The sequence below is a fragment of the Ixodes scapularis genome, unplaced genomic scaffold (genome assembly GCF_016920785.2).
Source record: "Ixodes scapularis isolate PalLabHiFi unplaced genomic scaffold, ASM1692078v2 PGA_scaffold4__175_contigs__length_147842914, whole genome shotgun sequence".
Taxonomy (NCBI): Eukaryota; Metazoa; Arthropoda; class Arachnida; order Ixodida; family Ixodidae; genus Ixodes; species Ixodes scapularis.
The window spans coordinates 100,423,063-100,437,072 of record NW_024609879.1 but is presented as its reverse complement, the minus strand read 5'-3'; positions in this window follow the sequence as shown (position 1 = coordinate 100,437,072).

Sequence of the window (14,010 nt, the reverse complement as noted above, 5' to 3'; positions counted from 1 at the left end):
GTTTGCGTTAGCGTTGTATACTCCACACTGCGCGTGCGCGGGGCCCAAACTGCAGTCTTGGATGGGCGCATGACGACGCGGCATGTACAGCGTGGAGCACGCAATGCTTACGCAGATGCACAGCGCTTGCACTTGCTCCTGTACGCTGTGTACTACAACTTTCTATTGGCACGTACCAACGCCAAAGTAGACGCGTCTGCCGTTTTGCGGCGGCTCAGGTTGAGCTTCAGCATGTTTGCCGTTTGGGAATTCACTAGTAGTGCCGTCACGCAGGCCTTGTCTTCGATAGGTGGTATTGAGACAATGCGCGTTCGCGAGCAAAAACATAACTTCCAGAACGATTTGACGTCACCAGTTTCTTCAGCTTCCAAGAAAACAATTGAACAGATTGTTCAACATTCTATACAGAGTGACTCAAGTAGCAACCAGGCTCTTTAAACCAACCGCAAAAATCGGTTTCTTCACCTACCGCGCTACGATTTTGTGCGGCGTTGCCCACAGATGGGGCATTTGTTTTATGAAATTTGAGAAAAGCAAACTTGTTTGAAGAAAAAGTGCGAAAAAAAGAAAGGAAAAGGCTTAAATTTTATGGAAACGCAGCGAATTCGCCACCGGTCTTCACACGTCTGAAGACCCGTTGAATAGTATTAATAATTGGGGTTCTGTGGATATTTATATAGCGTGTAGCTGGTGAGCCATTTCAAATTTGCGACGAGTCACACAGCGATGGCAGCGGGCCAAGCTCACGTCCATTGATGGCGTACCCTTGAGCCGTGCAATATTACGAGCGCATACGCATTCGGATACGTGTTGAACTTCACTTCGTGAGTCATCCTACCATTTCAAGTCAACCACCACCAGGCTCGTGCTGCAACGGATTGGGACTCAGCTTTGCCGGTTGGGAGTACTGTGTGTACCGTAAGGCGAGAGAGCGGTGGGCATTAGCTCCCAGCAAACAATTACTCATGAAGTCCCTACCTTGGGAACTGCAGCAGAAGATGCTTCGACCCACTCCTGCACGCTACCTGGCTCGAGCCCCTGACTACGCAAGACTTCTCAGAAGAGAGAAAAGGAGTGGACGCATAGAAAAATAGTTTTGAAAATCGGAAGGAACCTTGGTCAGCATAGTAACAATGTCCCAGCATTTTCCCAACCCTGGTGCCGTCAAAAAAAAAAAAAAAAAAGTTCAAACAGCTTTTTTTTTTTTTTTTTTTTTTGGGGGGGGGGAGTATTTTTTTTTAAAAAATGTAACAAAATACATTTCATCCTGATTGCATCACGATGCAAAGAAACATTCCAAATGATTTCCGATACAGGAATTCAGATACTGGTGAAAACAAATGTATTCCGATACAGAGATACAGATACGAAATGTATTTCTAAAATACTATTTGTATCGCGATACTGCCCAACCCTGGTCTCTATACTTTGTTTTATACTTAGACTATACAACGCTGTCAAAGCTACTTACGCGTGAGCGTGGTTTCATCTATGATTTTATTTGCGTGAGAACGCGTGCAAATGATCTAAGATGAAACCGCAAGCTCGCTTCAGCAGCTTTGACAACCTTGTACATTAAGTATGAAACAAAGTATGCAGTTAGAGGACATAGAAACTGCAGAAGAGACCGAACCAAAAGAACAATGCTCCTCTCAATATCCATTGTGCTGATGTCCACTTGCCATTCGGTCAAAGTTTCTGCTCCTAAACGCTCATCTTAAAAACAAAACTAAAAAAACGTGATTGCCGTGTATTATGTGCATGTTCGTCACGTATAGCGAACACGACCTATTGAGCCCAAACAACCGCGGATGCAAACGGAGACACCGGCAAAGGAGAGCCGAGCGGCGAGCCAAGTAGAAGCACGGGACGTCTGAAAGAAGCCACAGACTGGGCGCGGTCGCAGTCCAGAAAGTACGTCTAACACCAACCGATTGTAACCAAAACAGTTAAATAAATATATCCTTGCATTATCCCAAATTAACCGGTACATCACAGTGATATATATTTCTTTTTTACGTGTCAAGAGAATCGTGCATATCCACTGAGTGGCTTGGTTACGTCATTGCTCTACTGGGCATTCAGGGGCGGAGTCTCTCCTGAAGGTTTTATGTTGCAACAGACCACGTCAGTTGTAATGGTAGGCACTGTCCATGTTGTTCATCCCTTTGCATTACTTAAGGGGGGACACTACCCAGAAAAAAATATTTCCGCAAAAAACATTGATTTTGAAAAATTACTTATTTACATCCACCAACATCTAGCGAGTATTTTCAGAAATTTTCACTGCATAGTTAATTTTTTACAAATTTTTTTCGGTCCACCGAAGCTAAAAAAATGATAGGGTTCGGAGCACTTTGAACACAATTTTGTCCGTTCCACTTTTTGGTATAAATTACACTTTAGTCAACTTATTGTTTGATAATGGCAATATAAGGAAGGCTCGTTCTTCACTTTTCCTGACTGAAATTTAATAAGGAATGCGGCTATGGAATGTTTTTATCACTTTACAGATGTCTTTTATAAAAAATGTTGACATTTTGTCAAAGACACAGAAGACCAAAAAGTTAACCAATTGTGCAGAAGAACAAATTGATAGAAATAAATTACTTTTTACAAAAAACTTTCCATAGCCGCACTTCCTAGGCATTCTGCTACATATCTAGCGAATAAATATCTTGAATATCGTGATAGTTTTCCGACGATAGATTAACTAAACAATGTAGGCGTGTTGCTGATAAAAGCTGCATTAATTTCTTTTCCACTTAACCGACAGCCATGAAAGTTTGTTATGCACCCTTTAGCAAGACCACCAGCCTACCCTGTAAATTTCATTAACGTTAAGCCAAGGGTTCAAGAGTTGACCCTCCTAGGGGCTGTGCCCCTTAAGCTGGAAAGCGATCAATTTTTTTTTTCTTGTAGTTCTAACCTTTGCTATGCGTGTTATACGGTTTACCCCTGTTTCACAGGCGACTGCAAGACTTTTCGAACGAGGCTTTGAAAAAATCTGCGAACAAGCGCATGCCCGGATAGGTACGCCCAAAGTCGACATTGCGAGCTGATTCGCCTACTTTCTGATAGCGTTCGCTGGGAAGACCTTCGAATCTCGATCGATTGGGACCAATCAGCCATCTAATTTTGTACTCTATTGTTTCGCTTCCTTTATGACGTCTCGAGCCCCGTCTATTCTAGGGACTGAAAAATACGCAAAACATTAAAAAAAAAAGTATATTTACAGATGAAAGCTGTCATTTCCTCTTGTCGTGGCTTTCGCCTTTTTAGGCACTGCAGAAATAGGACAGCAATTCGACCCACGATCGGGTACCGAATTTCTATTTCTTTCGAAGGCTTCTTCTGCTCGGCGGGCGGTACGGATTCCAAGCTATTGCCAAAACGAAACGAAAATCCTCAAAAGAGCATCAAAGCACAGCAAGACATCTTTAAAAGATACGGCGCGACTTCGAGGAGAGGGAGGAGCTCCTTCGGAGAGAGAGAGAGAGAGAGAGAGCAGCGGTCGGGGTGTTGTCGGGGTGGGCTTCCCGTTTTTGAGAAGAAGAAATGTTTATGCGGGGTCTTCCGGTTTTCTCCCGCGTGGGAATTAGTCACTGGGAAAATAAGAGGGCAGCGAACAAAGGAGCGGAGCGTTGGCGCTCTGCTCGAAAAGAGGGAACGGCAATGCTAGACAATTTCAACTCCCAGAGAGTCAAGGAAAAAAAAACGAAAATAAAAGAGAAAGGTGTTGAAGTGTTGTTTATGAGACAAGCGGTTTGTAGGTGCCATCTTTTGTACCTCACATAATTAAAAGAGTTGAAAACTATGAAAGAAAGTGTGGAATCCCACGAAGGAATTCCGAAGACGCGCGATGGACCTCCATTTAGTTCTTGATACGCGTAGTCGTTGGCAGCTCAAGAACGATAGGACGTGCCTGATCATGACAGCCCCCTCTCTCTCTCTCTCTCTCACCTGGCGATTGGTTCCTTGTTTCTATCATAGGAACATTCCGAAATGCCATTGGTTGTGACGTGACAAAGGAAGGGTCCGGACTGTCAGCTTTGAAGCTGTCGTACCATTCGCCTCAGTACAGACATATCAAAGTGGCTCGGGGATTGGGGGTTGTTGTAAGTCGTCGTATATGAAGAGAAACTGAGAGCGAGGAGGAGACGGGAGTGGCGCAGGGATGTCAGAACACCTATCTCTGGTCGGAATGATTCGTGGGTGGACATAAAAATAGCTGGCTTCGTCTCGACTCACTCGGTGTTGTGAAGCTCGGTGTTGTGAAGTCTTTACGGGCTCCCGTCTTCTTTCCCTGAGTTCCTACCCGTATAGTTCGTAATTGATCAACTGTTTTCTATGGGCCATGATGAGGCGATATCTTTCTGGATCATACTGCTGGATAACAGCGCTGGTGATCTTCACTATGGAGGCGCCATGCAGATAACGCCAAGTGGATAATTTAATCAATGGCTTTAAATACTGCCCCCCCCCCCCCCCCAAACAATCACAACTGATGGCTTTGTAAACAATTAGAAATTAGAGAAACATAGAGGACGACACATACGTCGCCCCTATGTTTCTTATTTTTTGGGATGTTTAAAAGCCAACAACACACTAAAATAGTACGTGGCTTGTAGTCGCGCCCGCAGCTATGTATCCGTTTAAATTACAGCCGAATCTCGAACATCAAACATAAATTCGGAAAACAATCGAGGTTCGCTAAACATAAAGCTTTATAAACTCAAGCAAGTTTTCTTCCCAAACACATTATTTTCACATAAAAATAAATAATAAAAAAAACGTGGAAATGGCGTTATTTGCTTGAAAGTTACGCGAGTTGTCAATGAAAACACATCAAACGTCCCCCCCCCCCCCCCCTGATATGTTTGATTTTTTTTTTAAATATATATATACGGTTAATAAATTAATCGATCAACCGATACTATATTCACGCTTAGCGGCACCTTCAGGCAGCAACGGTCTTGCAAGACAGTATCCGGCGCATCGAGTCAATCGGCGGTCATTAGGACGCTTGGCCATCCTCTCCTCCTCGCCCTACGGAACCGTTCCTACCCGGCAAGCTCACTTCCGCCGCAGCGGTCGCGTGCAGCAGGTGCCCACCTGTTACGTACCGCTGGGAATGCGGGAGCCGTTTCGGTGAAGCGGTTCAAGGCCGAACCCTCGAGACAGGGCCGTCGCCCTTGAAGAGCACCCTCCTGCCGATTCGGGGACTGTTCTTCCTCACCTGGAAGACACGCCAAGCGCCGTTGCACATGGACGGAAGGCATAACCGTTCCGATCTGGGTTTGCAATTACCGCGAAAGGCTTAGAGACGTGACCTGGCAACGCTGGCCGTTCACACGACAACGGATGTTTCGAGGTTGGTGTGTCTTTGACCGCGGTCCGTTGGTAATTGGTCATCGCGGGTCTTCAAACCTCCGCTGCTGTTCTTTGTCGCGTCCGGCCGGCTGTCGTGCACCTAACAGCTTGGACGCTGCCGTGCCCTCGGCGTCCAAAAAGAAACATCCTGGTGACGGGGTTTGACCGATCGTAACTTCTGGTCAACGCAGCGACGACTTTTGAACTTGTTTACATACTCTGCTACAACACTGTGACTAGGGCTTAGCGTCGGTTATAACTTTTAAGCCGAATAATTGCTACCCTTTAATCGACTAATTATTCGATCAATTGGTTTCGTTGACCTTAGGTTATATTTAAACCTGTTAAACTATACACACTCGGTCTTTACTAATTTTGCTGCCTCATGAATGGTTCACTGTATACGGGCATGTAGCCGGAAAGGGGGGCCCATGGTCCCCCCCCCCCCCCCCCCCCGAAATCTTCCATTTCGCTGCGGCCTCCTCTCCCACTCCCCCTCATACAGCATTTTGTTATGGGCGGGCCCCCACCAAATCAAAATCCTGGCTAGGTGCCTGGCTGCACAATGATATTTGAAACCGAGCACATTGTCCTCGCTTACGCAGAAAAGGAAAGAAAACGCATGGGTACGACATTTTACAGACGAAATATTTCTTACAGTATTGTTCAAAACTTATAATCACTTTGGATGACAACTAAAGTCATATGATAAAGTACCTTACTGTAAAATATATGATTAGCCACCAAAAATTAAAATGATTTTTTAAATTTTTATTTGAGAATTTAATTGTCTAGCTGGTTACCATATTCAATCACGATTAAAGCAATAATCCATTAATCTGAAGGTTATTCGATCAATCACCGAGGTTGTAACGTTTGTTTTAAAGGAGAGATCAACAAAATGGTGAAGTAACAAAGTCATCCTGATCTAAGCCCATGCACGCTCTTTAATATTTTTCAATAACAAGCTATATACGTTAGAAAAAAAATTATGAGTCTGATTAGGCAGTCAACATTCTTTAATTAAACAAGCATGGATAAATGACTGTGACGGTACAAATTGCTTATTACTTTTAGTGAAAAACCCGAGACTGAGGTAATGACAGACGACAAGAAGGAAGAGAAGGAGAACGTCGTCGTCTGTCATGACCTCAGTCTCGGGTTTTTCACTAAAATGTTTAATATACACCACCTCACTTGCACCCTTACGTTCTCCTTATTACAGCCTTTGCACAGATGTAAACGCATCCAGCTAACAATAGGCGTGGACAGCAGTCGTGTACGGAGTGAAGGGGATAAGTTTACGTCACTTTAAGTTTTCGTGTGTGTGCCAGGTAACAAACTGACCCCAAATATTATATTTTAGTTGATACACTCAGCATGCGAAACATGACGCTCACCTTTCGAATGTCAGAAGGGCCGCCCGCATGTCATTAAAAACGCTCGGCTAACCTTGACTTCATATATTATATACTACTATTATCTGCTGATACCGCCGCGTAAGCACACCAACAAAAAAGTTCAATGTCCTTTTTTTCTAACCAGGATTTCAGCAAGGGCTATTCCGGGTCTTAGCCCGCAAAGCCTCAGTAACCACCGCCAGCATTTGATCCCTATCAAAGATGACCTTTAAGTATACCCCGAATTTCCGGTGTGACAGAAACTTACTATCCGGTTCTCAACCCGGACTATGCCTAACCCTTACTCAAATCCGGCATCACTCTCCTTTTGGCTTACCCTTTATACGCTTGGGCTAGCTTAAAAACAGCTCGTCCCCCACCGCATCGTAAACCCTTTGCACAAAATCCGGGATCACCACTCTCAATCTTCTGTATGCTTAGTGCAAGAAAAGAACCACCGTTCCTCCTCCAACGGCACCCGCGAGCGGCATCGCCGGCGTCGTCATCGTCTGCCGAGCGTATCCCACAATGTGGCCGCGAGGATTCGACACAGTTAGGCCTAACTGCGTGCTCGCTGCGGCGAAGCGTCACCAATTGAATTTGCTACGCCCACGGCGCTCGAGGGAGCGCCGTCACCCCGGCCGGAAGATGGAGCTAGTAGCGCTTGTTGTCTGTAGCTACCTGCTTTCTTGTCGAGCAGTGCACGCTTGGTTGGCCAAGCACGAGGCACGAAGACATGGGAGCGTTAGGCCTAGCTGCGAGAAGACACCGTCGGGGACGGCGGAAGCGAATGCCGTGCACGGCATTACTCCGTTTCGACTTGAGGATGGACCGGGACAAACGTTACGGACCAATTCAAAAACCGGGAGCGTGTCACGTGATCTTGCGATTAGGCGTAGCGACGGGTAGGGCGCGCGATCGCATGACGCGCTGTCAAAGGTTGATAGGATCGGACGGCTCATAGGACCCATAGTTGTCCGCTTCTATATTAGGCTGACTTACCGGAACTGCGTTCCGGAACTTGGCATTTGTTTCCACGAAGATGTCTCAAGAAGTGACGATCTCTCGTTTCATCGCAATATGCAAATGATAGCGTTTGTTGTGTAAGGTCCGGCTTTGGCGCGAGATCCGTGCTGTCTCGGTCCGTTGCTGCGATAAATGGACAACGGATGAGCATCCTCTAGTTCTCTACGTTGCCTCGGTTCTCGCAAATAGCGAAATGCTTCTCAGGTGTTTCGCGTATGTTCCAGACCGGAAGAGTAGAAGAAGGTAAGGAGTATACACACTCTACTCCAACATTATGGAGTACTCTACTCCAGTATTACGCACAGAGCTGTGGTGGCGTGGCCTGTGTACACATGTTATGGCGACGACATAAAGTGTACAATAAATAGAAGCAGTTTCATTAGGCATGTCCTATAGACAATTAGGTGACGGAAACCCTCTTCTGTAGTTGCATGAACTCGTGAAATCGGCATCAAGTAAGGTTAATTCCCATTGTGGCGGTAAATGAAGAAACCAATGTTGTGATAATAAAACCTCCATGACGCATGAAGGAGAGCACTAAGACTGACAGTGATTAGAAATGAACACCGAATTATGATAATGTTCTCACGTATACACAACCGCCAAACATCGCAATGCTGCCTGCGGAGTCGATTTCAGCATGTTCTCGTTACGCTGGATACGACGTCTCCACTGCACGTGCAGCGAATTTCAGCGTAAAACGGTTTGCGGACTTTGAAACGTTGTACCAGCGGCATAGCCAGATGGGGAGGGGTTGGGAGTTTCAGACCCTTCAAGAAATTCACTACAAACTATTTCCTCCCCTCTCCGTACCAGCGGTACGAGCAAAACGTGTCACGATACAAGAATATAGCTGTTGGATACGCCAATCTATTTCATTTCTACGGAATCGTGCTTCAAACTTAACCTGTGTAAGCGGAAAACTTGCTCGTGTACACTTCGTCTCACTTTCTGCCCGACCGTGGCCGACGTTACGATTTCATAGAGCCAATCAAGCGAAAGAGCACCGTCATGCCGTTTGTTCTCTTTTGGGTGTATGGTGTTTGGGTATATGGTGCCTGGAGCGCGCCTCCGACTGGTGTGTTTACCGCGTCCAAAAAGGTGGTCCCTCGATTTCCACCTTATGACGTCACAAAAGCGTTTCGCTATCGCCAGTCGCGATCCTGGCGGCGTCCCAACAGCTGTGGTGGATGTGGCAGACGCCTGTTCTGCTGCACGTCGCTCTTCCCGCGAGGCAGTCCACGGAAGCTTCGGCATCTAGGAGTTGGGACGCCGTGACGACAGCGACACTCGCGCTCCCTCGTGTCACTCGCAGCTTCTCGTTAGCGTTTCTACGACCAACCGCCAGGATCGCGACGGGCAACAGCGTAACACTTCTGCTTCTGTGACGTCATTTGTTGCCAATTCGGGACCACCTTCGATGTATGGGCAGCATAGGACGCTAAACAGATCAGTCGGAAACGTGGTCCAGGCACCTGTGCTATCAAATATAAACCAACCTCGCAAAAAAAAAAAAAAAAAAGCACGATTGCAAAGCATTTTATGGCCAACTTCCTGGGACATTCCGTGGAATAAAAAATTTTCAATGAAATATCAAACTTCTAATTGATTTGCGTTCTGTGATACTTAGGCAATTACAGTCATCACATTTCGTGAATGTGGACCTATAGGCTTCGATGGAAAAAAAAACTGTAGAGCCGTGGAATAAAAATAATATACGCGTTCGAAAGTTTAATTGTGGCTTATGGATATTTTATGACTGTCATCTCAAATATTCGCGGGGAACATTGCACAGTTTGTTGTTGTTCAGCTGTTGTTGGACATCCCCGTGGGGCTAACGTCCAAAAAAGTTGGGAATGACTGTGCGTGAATGATTTAATTAATACTAACAGACGCACAAAGAGAATGAGCGCCGTGACGATGCATGTTGGTCGCCACCTGATTGGCTCCATATGGAATGGCAGCGTCGGCTGCACTGAGACTACACTGAGACTAAAACTGAGATGGAATGTAGTGCAAAGTATGTGCGAAGTACAACCTTTGCGAAAATCGCCTTCTGCCATCTTTGTCTGCTGAGCTGTGGAACACCTTCTGAGCATGCGCTGTGCGTCTGTTGTGCGGTATATCGGACCCTGCTCGTGCATCCGCACCTCAGTAACTCAGCATTTTTTTGCCCGGCTGATAAGCGACGAGAAGGTCTATACTGCATAATATATTGGAAAACACGCACCTTCATCACTCTAGGGGGGATCGGTGGCCGAGTGGGCTGAAGCGCACACCCAGCTCGACGCGCGTGGAGCGAAAGCTCGCGCTGCAGAACCCAGGGATCCTGGGTTCGAGCCCCACCCCTGCCCGTTTCGATCTGGATGAGCATCGTACCGGCGTGCGGTCGTGTATCACTACTGTGTGGTGCACGTTAAAGACCCCAGGCTAGCGGTTGTACTGCACTGGCTAAATTGCTCATCTACAGCGTGTGACTCGTCGCAACATTAATGGCAGACCAACTACACGCTCTATAAATATCCCCACAACCCAATTATTATTATTCTCGGGGCGAAAGGAGCATAGACGGGGAGCGGGCTCTGGCATTTGAAAAACACGAAAGAATAAAGGATCTACGGACGAAGACAGACAGTACAGTTCTCTCGTGTACTATCCGTCTTCGTACACGACAGTACAGTTCTTTCTTCGTCCCTTTCTTTCGTGTTCTTCCAATCATCTTTAGAAACCCGCTTTAAGTTTATTTTTGGCTCTTGTAGATGTGTTTCGGATATCATTAAGCCTAGGTCACACTGCTCACACGAGTCACTGCAATATCTATGGTTCGAATGCCGCGTGCCATGTTCTCTCCCTGAACTGATTGCCATGTGGCATTCGAAGCACAGCTCTGGCGGTGACTCGCGTTCAAAGCTGTATGCCCGCGCTTTTCAGTGCCGTGACGTCAGCTAAGGGCAGGCTTGCAGGTCGAGTGAGCTCTCTAGAAATGAGCTATGCCGAGAATTTGTTTCGTGCTGCTGCGCGGGTGCTAGAGCTGAGAGCTTCTAAAGCATTCATTTGACACCATGAAACTGCCTCGAATGAGTTGGAAACAAAGTCTACGGACCAAAGAGTGAAGAAGCCCTGCCTTCCGCTCCAACTACACGCCACCTTTTCTCTGTTGCCGTAGAGGCTTTCACCTTGAAACTGTGAGGACCAAAATTGTAAAATTCAATAACTTCGTTAAAGAAAAATAGTTTGGTTCAATATTTGGGGTACTATTTCAGTGATGTATGTTGGTGTGTTTAGCAAATTTTCAGGCAAATCGGAGACTATGAAGAAAACGCCGGAGTACAGCCTTTAATGGCTAAAAGTAGCCCTTGAATTCAGCTTCTTGTCACACGTGGCGAGGCAGCTGCAGCGGACATAAACGGGAGTTCTGGGCGATTCAGCAATAAGCTCAGATTATTTCACGTGTCCGTGCATGAAATGCTGACCAATACGGGCGAGATGAAACGAAGTGTATCTATACCAACCACTGTGTAAGAAACGTGCAGGAGGCGAAATTTGAGCCTTAAGTATAGCGGCCTATTTATTTTAGCGAAATTGCACGATTTTAAACAGCCTCTTTATTGTGCGCCAACCTGATCTGTAACTATGACTACGTAAAAGTTAAGCTTCAAAACATGAGAGGGCACGTGAAAGCTCATTTGCAATTGCTACCCGTCGTTGAACCTCCTTTTAAAATTTACCCCTCCTTGCTGCACCACTGTATCTGCTCGAGGTCATGACAGAAAAACTATAGCATGGCAATACACTATATGACGCAAATGTCATCGTACTTAAGAAAAAAAAGTCAAGTCTATTTCTATTATCATTACCAGCACGCATTCCAAGTAGCTCTTATTGAATTATCCAGTTGCTTCACACGACGGGCTTCCTTCTCAATGTCCTTCAGCACCATTTTTGTCCAAATCAATTTACGAGATGAAGCAGAGTTGTTTTCGAGTTCTCATCGAAATACCACGATGATGCAACCAGCCGAAGAAACGCGTTATCGTTATTGTCGACGAACAGCGCAAGGCTGGCCGCGCAAAAGCGCCTCCCCCCCCCCCCCCCCCCCCCCCCCCCCCTCTTTCCGTCTTCGAAAGTTCGCCCCCAAACAACCATGCATCTTCAGAGGAGATGACCGTGGTGGAAGGCGGCGGCACCTTTTCAAGGCCAGGGCCAGTTGGGGGCTCTGCTTCCAGAGAAAAGGCCGCGATCACGCACGCACGCACCAACACAGACCTCTGGTAATTGTGAAGAAGCGGCCCTCCTCTTTACCGATGGTCGTGCAGCTTGTTCACGCTCTGCCCCTACCTCCCCTCGAAGACCATTCCGCGGAGCAGAAAACGCTCCTGGCGTCGGGGCAGTCCTCCTACGTGCATTCCGGCGGCCAGTCCGTCGGCAAAGAACGGAGATCCATTTCGGCCAGGATCCGAACAAAAGCTCAATTTACCCCGGCCCTCCTCTTCTGGTGCTATCTGCTGCGCGGTGTGTGCCTCCCGTTGTGGCCGGTTATCCTTCTCCTTGCTTCTCGTGTCCCACAGCGTGGATTCGTGCCGGCCGCCTCTAGTGTTTAAGAGTCCTCTTCGCTCTCTGAGTAGTCTCACACCCTGCGTGGGTACGCGCTGACTTGTATGTGAGCAGCGTGTCGGTCTATAGGTCTATAGGTTCTTTCTGCTCATAAGTCTATAGGTTCTTTCCGCCTATAGGTCTATAGGTTCTTTCTGCTCTGAGTGTGCGATCCTCAATCACGACCTAGTCCCACAATATTCGCCGAAAGCTGGTGACAGAACCTCGACAACGTGTTATTGAAGTGATGTTGGGGTTGTGCGTTTAACAGGATGTGCCCTCAGTGATAGCCTACTCCACAATCTACTTACAACGTAGCTGAATATCTAACATGGTTTTCACGGACGTCACAGCCGGGGTTAATGGGATATGTCAGCGCTATTGCCAGGTACTGGCATAGTTTCGGTTTCGAGATTGGCGCCGACAACGTTGGCCGCTGCTCCGTTGGCTGCGTCTTTACGGCGTTTGCTGCGCACACAGTGCACATTTCTTTTTTCTGGTGTGCGGTCGCAGTCGCCGTGGTGCAGTCATGCCGATGTGCGCGATGTTCGAATGCCGAAGCAGAAGCAAGTCTTCTGCACAGCAGAGTAACACAGAGCCAAATGTAGGGCTGCACCGTTTGCCAAAGGTGATAACGCGACAGTGTGAGCGTACAAAGCTGCTGTCCGAGAAACGCCGAAGAATCTGGCTTGCTCGCGTACATCGGAAGTGTCCGTGACTGCGGTCGTCACTTCATTACCGATAAGAAAAACCTTGCCACCCTGTGCGCATTGCCATAGCAACCGCGGGACAGTATTTGGTGTCTGATAGCGTCACGCTTCAGGGATGTGCTTTTACCTTTCTCGCACCGTTTCAGTATATGTGTAGTGCTTGTAGCACACTTGTGTCGATGGTGTTGCGGCGGCAAGTACGGGCACATCTCTTCGTTTGCAGGCAAACCATCGGCTCTTCGGCTCTCATAAAGACGCTCGTTTTATTGCCTGTCAACTCGCCTCGCTCAGCACGACGATATATACGCTTCGATGGGAGACGCATCGCCGTCAGGCTCTTCCCCCATCCAGTCTTGAAATAGTTGTGGACATTCAAGGCTTTGCGGGCCTTCATCTATTGCAGCGACACGTAGTTCGTCGACAAAACGAGGTACAGTTAATTATGTCCGCATGTGTCGTGGCTGGCTGCACGTCCGCATCTGGAGCGGTGTCCGCGCCGACGCGTAGCGTTTACGGATCGACGCCGTCGCACATCTTCACTTTAGACTCATATCGAGCCCGCCTGTGGCCCACAAGCTCTTCGAAATATGAAGGCCAGGACTCATGGCGAATGGCTTTCGCCATCGCCCTTTACGGGCGATATAAATTCCGTAGAGAAGTAGCAATCTAGAGGCGCACATGCGGCGGCGGCAGCGTCTGCTTCTCAGTACCTGCAGCGATGGCGGAAGCAGAGGAAGTGACATCACGTGGGAACAATGTATACAGTTAGTTCACCTTTGTTTGTCTGTTTTGGGCTAGTGTGTAGTAAAAAAAAATCGCATTGACTTTTACATTCAGATTTAAGATTCCGAAGAGAAATGTGGGTTCCAGCAAATAAAGAAGTCTCATGAACCGGAATCCTTTCCCCA